Source organism: Scophthalmus maximus, chromosome 18 (assembly GCF_022379125.1).
Source record: "Scophthalmus maximus strain ysfricsl-2021 chromosome 18, ASM2237912v1, whole genome shotgun sequence".
Lineage (NCBI taxonomy): Eukaryota > Metazoa > Chordata > Actinopteri > Pleuronectiformes > Scophthalmidae > Scophthalmus > Scophthalmus maximus.
The window spans coordinates 19075626-19085000 of NC_061532.1; the positions used below are offsets into that span (position 1 = coordinate 19075626).

Consider the following 9375-nt stretch of genomic DNA (forward strand, 5'->3'; position numbering starts at 1 on the left):
AACCACTATAAACAACCCAACCACATTAGCATGAATGCTAACAGTCTATAGTAATGACTTATAGGTTGTAACACAAGCAACTATCTGCTAGAAAACAATTCATAATGTCTCAGCACATTATCTTCTATTCTAAGAGGTAGCTAATGTGAGGAAGCTAATGTGAGGAAGCTAATGTGAGGAAGCTAATGTGAGGAAGCTAATGTGAGGAAGCTAATGTGAGGCAGCTAATGTGAGGTAGCTAATGTGAGGTAGCTAATGTGAGGTAGCCAATGTGTAAGCAACCTCTTCATGCTTTCATGGAAATTGCAAAAAAATTAAATTATATATATATATATATATATATATATATATATATATATATATATATATATATATATATATATATATATATATATATATACTTAGTTAGTTAGTATGACAATGTACCTGGTCAGAGCTCCGTGTGGCACCACCTCGATCTGTTGCTGGTCTCGTAGCTGAAGCGTCTTTGGACCAAACTCAGTTTCAGACGCCGTCTTCCAAAGTCATGATCTGCAACAACAACAAAAACATCAACGCCTCAGTTTTGCTGCTTGTCGTCTTCACGTTGCGGGAATCAAAACCCGTCAGTTCAACAACGCACAGCGTGACCCGCGAATGAGGCACAACGAGACGAAAGGAGGAATGGCGCCACTGGAAGAAGACGGAAGTTCACTCGTTTATTTATAGTCGCGCAAACCAAATTTGTAAGACTTGAGGAAAATATTAAAGTTCAGTTTCTACACTTTGTCTACCAGAAGAGTCCAATTCACAACGCCGCTGAAACGCAAAGCAAACCTCGGAAGCAACCCGATTCAACACTCAGCACTTTGATTCCGCTTAGTTTCAGATTCTTTTGGCGTCTCTGATACCAACTGTAACGACGAGCTCTTGCTTGCTCCTCTGTGGCTTCTTCTCCATAGCAACAGCAGCTGAAGGTCATTGTGGAAATCAAACACGCCACTGACCAAGGATTTGTCCGACTCAAACTTGAGGAAGAGCTGATGACAGAGAAACTTGGTAACTTGGGGACCTCCCCAAACGTCGAGGATTATTAACTATACTATTAAGAAAACATTAAAAAACAGAACTTTGTGCGAGAAACGCGACGCAAGAAATGGGCGCGAGGTTTCGTGTGACGTTGACGCTGAGTGAATACAGCGTTCAGTGCAAGACTGATATGGGTTCCTTTTATGGTACCGAAATACAAATAGTATCCAAACAGAACTAATGCAAACTCACAAAACTCCGACTGCGGAGCTGAAACAATCGCGAGCAGAGGCTCCACGGGGATCTCGCCGTGAGCGTCTCCAAACAGACGGCAACATAAAAGAGAGGAGGAGGAGGAGGACGACAGTGGAACAACAGTTTGATGATGAAGATGTGAACGCCTCTCCGCCGGGCTGCAGTGCAGCTCGGGGGGGGGGGGGGGTTAATATAAATGTAAATTCTGGACGGCCTCGTCTGAACTTGCAGCCGACTCCCATTACGCTTCCGCGGCACACAGAGGAGGCCCGGGTGCATCTGAGGCCGCCACTTCTCCACCGAGCGCTCCGACGCACCTCCACATCAAACAGACGACCCCCCCCCCCTCCGCTGTGGAGAGCTCAGCCGGGGAGGGGGGGATGAAAAATATATTCTCCCACCCCCCTGGAAACTATACGACTGAGTGGGCTGCTGAATGTGTGTGTGTGTGTGTGTGTGTGTGCTGCAGTGTGTTCATGTATGTGTGTTTCCATAGGCTGTGTCCTTGCTCTGCCTCTGTGTGTGTTTGTGTGTGTGTGTGTGTGTGTGTGTGTGTGTCTGTGTGTGTCTGTGTGTGTGTGTGTGTGTGTGTGTGTCTGTGTGTGTGTGTGTGTGTGTGTGTGTGTGTGTGTGTGTGTGTCTGTGTGTGTGTCTGTGTGTGTGTGTGTCTGTGTGTGTGTGTGTGTGTGTGTGTGTGTGTGTGTGTGTGTGTGTGTGTGTCTGTGTGCCTGTTGTGTTTCTATCTGCGTGAGGACCAGTTTCAGTTTTAAGACCTCAACTGTGAGGACATTTTTATGAGGACGGGACCTTTTGTATAGATTTTTGGGAGGGTGGGGACATTTTAGGGAAATTAGAAATTTCTTTTTGGGGGGGGGGGTCGGAAAATCTTTGGAGAACATTCTTTTATGAGGTCTCTTTTTGGGAAAATTAAACATTTTGGAGGACATTCTTGTATTTGGGGGAAGATATTTTTCGAAAGTGAGAATATACATTACATACATTGTTACATGACAACATCTTTTAATATTCATTTCTTTAAAAATGATTCACATTTGAGAATCAGAGCTCGGGGATGTATCAGTGACAGTGTATAGGTTTCTACATTATTCACAGTTTTTTCCCCCCAGAAGATCTCGTTAATACTTTAATGTTATGAAAGACAGACCTATATTTTTTGAAGCAAACAACACACCCCCCCCCCCCCCCCCACCCCAAAAAAAAGAGAAAAGAAAAAGGAAAGCGCAGTGTCCTATATGGCTGGATTAGCGCCGTGAGAAGAGGAGCTTCCTGCTGCTTAGTATTCAGCCCGACACTCTGTCTGTCTGGTACAATATGATGCAGAGCTCTCCTATACTGAGCCACACACACACACACACACACACACACACACACACACACACACACACACACACACACACACACACACACACACACACACACACACACACACACACACACACACACAAACACACACACACACACACACACACACACAGAACTACGTGTGTGTGTGTGTGCTGTGCTACAGGAGTATAGGAATGTACACTCTGTACCGGTGTCATTTCCACCATTACAGCGGATCTGCCGGGGGGCCGCTGCGCCCCCTGTAGGTCAGAGCCAACGTGGAGCCTCATAATATTTCTCTAACTAATCATTTCATAACCTTTGAGAGTATTCGTGCAGTGTTTGAACGCACCCACCTGTCACTTTTAACAGATGTTCAGGTCCGAGTTTGAAGCATCAGCACTGTTGCCATGGTAACCTGTTCTCAAGAATACCTCGAGTACTTCAAGAGAAACGTGGTCAAACTGCCGTCGGCCAGAACCACAGCCTGTGTGACGGCTACGTGATAAAACACCAAACGTGTCGCAAATGTATTATTTATATTCACGCGACCCGAGAACGTCCGGCTCGTTCTCTGTCGGACGGCAGATATTTCACTCAAGTTCGTATGTATTTCAACTCAAACGAGAGACGCTAAGGATTGTTCGTGTAGCGTCCTTCACGTTGACTATTCGAGTCTTTGCTTCGACTTTGCGTCGCAACATTAAAGCCCCAGTGTTTTGTATTTTTCTGGTGACATCTGGTGGTGAAGTTACAAACCGCAAACCAACTGAGCGACCGACAGGGGACACTTTATGGCGTCGCACCGCCGATTCCATTTCCTGTTTCCGGCAGCGTCTGAAAATTCCACGTCATGGAACCATATTTAACTCATATATGAACAGAGTTATGGACAATATGTTCAACTTCTGTGAATGAGTTCTTCTGAATATTACACACTGGAGCTTTAAGGCACAAAAACAACTTGGCTGGATTTCGTCGTGGACACAAAAGCTGCACAAAGGTGTTTTTACAGAAAAGAAAAGTGGTGCTGCCGCAGTAATGGCTCTTCTTTTCTTTTCCTTTTTTACTTCTACAAACAACTCAGATTAGTCTTCAAAGTAATTTCCATCAAATTAGGGAGAAAAAAGGAACTGTATCGAATTTACTTCACGTTTGGGGACAAAACGAAAAATGGCCCGACAACGCGAGAGAACGCACACAAACAGTCACAGGCAAATGTTTGTGAGCCCTGACATGCACGCACACGCACGCAGGCACGCACACACACACACTCGGCAGCCAGGCGAGGTGTGAGTTTGCGGCGGTGTTTTATTACAGCCGAGAAACTTTTATCAAACTGAACAAACAGAAACACCTGGTGTGTGAGATGTGACGCTGCAGCGCACAAACCAAACACACACACGCACACGCACACACACACACGCACACACACACACACACACACACACACACACACACACAGGGGGAGGGAGGTGCGTCTGTCTGTTCTTTTGTCCGTCTGTACATCAAGGCCACGTTTTTTGTTCTTCCGGACACAAACTCATCTTCACGACTGACGCACGTCTACGTCTCTTCAGTCGTTCAGTCGGTCCGGACCGTCGACTCGGATCATCTCTGATCTTCTCGCCCAGGTTATATCCTGCAGACATTCGTGGCCCCCAGAGGATGAATTTCTAATTCCCTTCTACTGGACGAACGGGGACATTGAAAGAAAAGTGTTTCCTTTTATCAGTCGCACTTCAACGTGTACAACGCTGAGGCAGTGACAGGTCGGTGTGAACACTGTGTTCTGCTGCAGCTACCCCCCCCCCCCCCTCCCCCTCCCCTGGCAGCAGCCCCACTCCCGGTTTCCATGGAGACTGGACTGATCGGGTGATTAGCCGCATCAATTAACCTCTGACCAAACACGGGGAGCGTCTGAGCGGCTGACGACGGATCTGCAGACACGATCGAGCTCACAGACGTCGTCCCAACGCCGACGGACGGATCGATGAAGTTCACGGAGGGAGTCGAGTCGAGGCGAGTCGGTGTCGAGTCGAGTCGAGTCGAGTCGAGTCGAGTCGGTGTCGAGTCGAGTCGAGTCGAGTCGAGTCGAGTCGAGTCGAGGCGAGTCGGTGTCGAGTCGAGTCGAGTCGAGTCGAGTCGAGTCGAGTCGAGGCGAGTCGGTGTCGAGTCGAGTCGAGTCGAGTCGAGTCGAGTCGAGTCGATGCTGAGTCGAGTCGGTGTCGAGTCGAGTCGAGGCGAGTCGGTGTCGAGTCGAGTCGAGTCGAGTCGAGTCGAGTCGAGTCGGTGTCGAGTCGAGTCGAGTCGAGTCGAGTCGAGTCGAGTCGAGTCGGTGTCGAGTCGAGTCGAGTCGAGTCGAGTCGAGTCGATGCTGAGTCGAGTCGGTGTCGAGTCGAGTCGAGTCGAGTCGAGTCGAGTCGAGTCGAGTCGAGTCGATGCTGAGTCGAGTCGGTGTCGAGTCGATGCTGAGTCGAGTCGGTGTCGAGTCGAGTCGAGTCGAGTCGAGTCGATGCTGAGTCGAGTCGACACCGACTCGACTCAGCATCGACTCGACTCGACTCGACTCGACTCAAACTGCCGACTCGACTCGACTCGACACCGACTTGACTCGGTGTCGAGTCAAGTCGACTCAGCATCGACTCGACACCGACTCGACTCGACTCGACTCGACTCGACACCGACTCGACTCGGTGTCGAGTCGGTGTCGAGTCGAGTCGATGCTGAGTCGAGTCGGTGTCGAGTCGATGCTGAGTCGAGTCGGTGTCGAGTCGAGTCGAGTCGAGTCGAGTCGATGCTGAGTCGAGTCGACACCGACTCGACTCAGCATCGACTCGACTCGACTCGACTCGACTCAAACTGCCGACTCGACTCGACTCGACACCGACTTGACTCGGTGTCGAGTCAAGTCGACTCAGCATCGACTCGACACCGACTCGACTCGACTCGACTCGACTCGACACCGACTCGACTCGGTGTCGAGTCGGTGTCGAGTCAAGTCGACTCAGCATCGACTCGACACCGACTCGACTCTTTAAAGTGCTTCATTTGAAGTTAGTTTGTTTTTCCAATCGCATATTTTAATAGTCCGGTGAACCTGGAGAAAACTAATCAAGAATTTCAATTTGTTTTTTAAAATTGAAAACGGGTTCTTATTTATGTATTTGTTATTTTTTCATTCCTATTCCCCGATCGTCCTGCGGGGGGGGGGGGGGGGGGGGGGGGGGGGGGGGGGGGGGGGGGGGCCTCCTGTGTCGTCACGTCAGCACTTCAGAGGAGGCGACGTCCTCGTCTCCTATCTGATCTCCATGTCAGAGAATATCAGATAGCAGGGACTCGTCCAGAACCAGAGAGGCCCGAGAGTCTCGGTCGGTTGCAGGAGTCAGAAATCTAAAAACATGCAAACCACGAGCTGACGCCTCGGAGCCGCCACGCGTCTCAGTTATGTCTGGAAGGACGCGCGTGGTTTTATTTAACCACACGCACGTTTGAAGTTCACTGCATGAACGTTGAGCTGCAGCAGCCAAATAATTCTGACAAACTGATCCTGTTCCCTGTGTCAAGGGAGTGAGCGGCAACATGATGGAGCGAGAGGCCGTAACTCGGCCCCGAGTCGCGGCTGCAGGAACTCCTCTCGGGATGCCCGAGCCTGAAAGACCAAACTGGGGGCTGTCTTCTCCATCAATCCATCAGTCGCTCGGTTCGTAAAATGTCAATCGTGTTTCCCAGAACCCCAAGAAGAGGTTTTGTTTTGTCCTCGCAGCAAAGATCTTCAGTTCACTGTCACAGAGGAGCAAAGAAACCGGGGGGTCGGAGGGGGCGGGGGTGTCCGGGCTGTGATTGACAGGGAGGGAGGCTTTGATGCGGTCGGTGTGTGAAGCTTTAATGATCTGCAACAAGCAGACGAGGCAGCAACTCGTCAGTGGCATCACAGATCAACGACCGTTCGACCGCCTCGAAGCAGCGTGTGTGTGTGTGTGTGTGTGTGTGTGTGTGTGTGCGCGTGTGTGTGCGCGCGTCCACAGACACACTGTCCAAACGATGATATCTGACACAGTCCCAAGACAGGAGAGGAGACGTGACAGGTAACATGTCCTACGAGGAGGTCAAAGGTTAGAGGTCACAGCCGACGAGAGAATTTAAAAAGGACACACACACACACACACACACACACACACACACACACACACACACACACACACACACACACACACACACACACACACACACACACACACACACACACACACACACACACACACACACACACACACACACACACACACAAACTTCATGAAGAACCAGATCTACCTGTGATGAAACACTAAATATGTGTGTGTGTAAATTCCATGGATCAGAGAGAGATAATCAGATTGATGGATGTCTTGGCAGCAGCTCAGATCTAATAAACAACAGACAGACAGACAGACAGAGAGACAGACAGACAGACAGACAGACAGACAGACAGACAGAGAGAGAGACAGACAGTTAAAAACACAGACACAGACAGATACAGGCGCGTCAGTCGAGGTCTCGGCGGCTTGACTTGACAGCGTCGTCGCCGTAGCGACAGCGACCAGCTGAACCTCCGTCGTGAAGCATCAGTCCGTCAAACTCGGTTCACTTCTCTCGTGCTCACGTCTGACTTGTGTCCAGTTCAGGGACAATCTCACACAACTGGACGAACAAAGTCCAGATCAAACAACACATTTCAAGTCCAAGTGATCTCAGAGCGGTGGGACGGGGTCGTGACCTTCGGTCGACGTCTGCAATCTGAACGTGTGATCTGCAAATACGTGCAGAGATTTGTGAAGCGACTACACCGATCTGTGAATGTGTGTATGAAGAGTTTCATCAAGGACGAAACTGACAAGAGAAGAGAAATAATAATCTGCATCCTGTTTCTGAAGATGTGCGTCACGGACGATCGGATAAATCTGGGTCTCGGACCATTGGTCGGATTTTTCTTCTGGCTCGTGTTTCGGCTCAAGAGTCCGATTCCGCCCCCAAAAAGAAAATCCTCATCGAGCTTCTTTTGAATGAGGATTTGAATCTGTGACCAGCTGCTCCGACTCATCGCGGAGTATCATGTATTCAGATTGTTTTTTAAAAACAGTTCTTAAAGTCGTTGGCCGACAAACGTCGGTGAAAATACTTCGACGAAAACTCAGACTTATAAGATTCACACAGATTTGCCGCTCAGCGAGGCGAGAGGCGGCGAGGACGAGGGCCGACGGAGGATTTTGGCGAGTAAGAGCGGAGGTCAAGACTGTGACGTACTTTACATTACATTCATTTTGCCGACGCTTTGAAATTAAAAATACGTCTGAAAGCTTAAAGCCCCAGTGTGTAATTCTCATAATTTTCTGGCGCCATCTGGTGGTAAAGTTGCAAACCACGACAGACTGAGCGACCGACAGGGGACACTTTATGGTGGCGCACTGTCGATTCCATTTCCTGTTTCCGTCAGCGTTTGAAAGTTCTACGCTAACCCAACGTAGAAACATGGAGACTCACACGGAGGTCGCTCCACCTCATGGAACTATATTTAACATGTATATAAACAGAGTTATGGACAATATGTTCAGCTTCTGTGAAGAAGTTCTTCTGAATATTTCACACTGGAGCTTCAAGACATCAGCTCCGATTTCCATCTTTGATTACGACAGAAAACCTCGACAGACAATATGAACGTCGAAGATGTCGTTGGTTTGAAGTCGTATCCAGTTTGTAGGACGAAGGTCGTGGTTTTAATATTTCAGTTTCAGAGGCCAAGAGGGTTTTTAGATTATTTATTTTTCGACGAATGTCGAGTGTTTCAGTGTTTTTCAGGAAAGAAGGAAGGAAGGACGGAAGGAAGGAAGGACGGAAGGACGGAAGGAAGGAAGGAAGGAAGGAAGGAAAGAAGGAAGGAAGGAAGGAAGGAAGGAAGGAAAGAAGGAAGGAAGGAAGGAAGGAAAGAAGGAAGGACGGAAGGAAGGAAGGACGGAAGGAAGGAAGGACGGAAGGAAAGAAGGACGGAAGGAAGGAAGGAAGGAAGGAAGGAAAGAAGGAAGGAAGGAAGGAAGGAAAGAAGGAAGGACGGAAGGAAGTAAGGAAGGAAGGACGGAAGGAAAGAAGGACGGAAGGAAGGAAGGAAGGAAGGAAGGAAGGAAAGAAAGAAGGAAAGAAGGAAGGACGGAAGGAAAAAAGGACGGAAGGAAGGAAAGAAGGACGGAAGGGAGGAAGGGAGGAAGGAAAGAAGGAAGGAAGGAAGGAAGGAAGGAAAGAAGGAAGGAAGGAAGGAAGTAAAGAAGGAAAGAAGGAAAGAAGGAAGGAAGGAAGGAAGGAAGGAAGGAAAGAAGGAAGGAAGGAAGGAAGGAAGGAAAGAAGGAAGGAAGGAAGGAAGGAAGGAAAGAAGGAAGGACGGAAGGAAGTAAGGAAGGAAGGACGGAAGGAAAGAAGGACGGAAGGAAGGAAGGAAGGAAGGAAGGAAGGAAAGAAAGAAGGAAAGAAGGAAGGACGGAAGGAAGGAAGGAAGGAAGGAAGGGCGGAAGGAAAGAAGGACGGAAGGAAGGAAGGAAGGAAGGAAGGAAAGAAGGAAGGAAGGAAGGAAAGAAGGAAGGACGGAAGGAAGTAAGGAAGGAAGGACGGAAGGAAAGAAGGAAAGAAGGAAGGACGGAAGGAAAAAAGGACGGAAGGAAGGAAAGAAGGACAGAAGGGAGGAAGGAAAGAAGGAAGGAAGGAAGGAAGGAAGGAAGGAAAGAAGGAAGGAAGGAAGGAAGG

The 9375-nt window shown here is 48.9% G+C and overlaps 1 protein-coding gene across 5 annotated transcripts in view; it reads right to left on the reverse strand.

Moving 5' to 3' along the window:
• Positions 1-9375, reverse strand: part of myt1la (myelin transcription factor 1-like, a) — a 52281-nt gene that overhangs the window by 40372 nt on the left and 2534 nt on the right. For all 5 annotated transcript variants that reach the window (XM_047328843.1, XM_047328841.1, XM_047328844.1 and 2 more), the window contains exon 2: positions 427-531. The gene's annotated coding sequence lies outside the window, so the exon portion shown is untranslated. The remainder of the gene's footprint in view (positions 1-426; positions 532-9375) is intronic.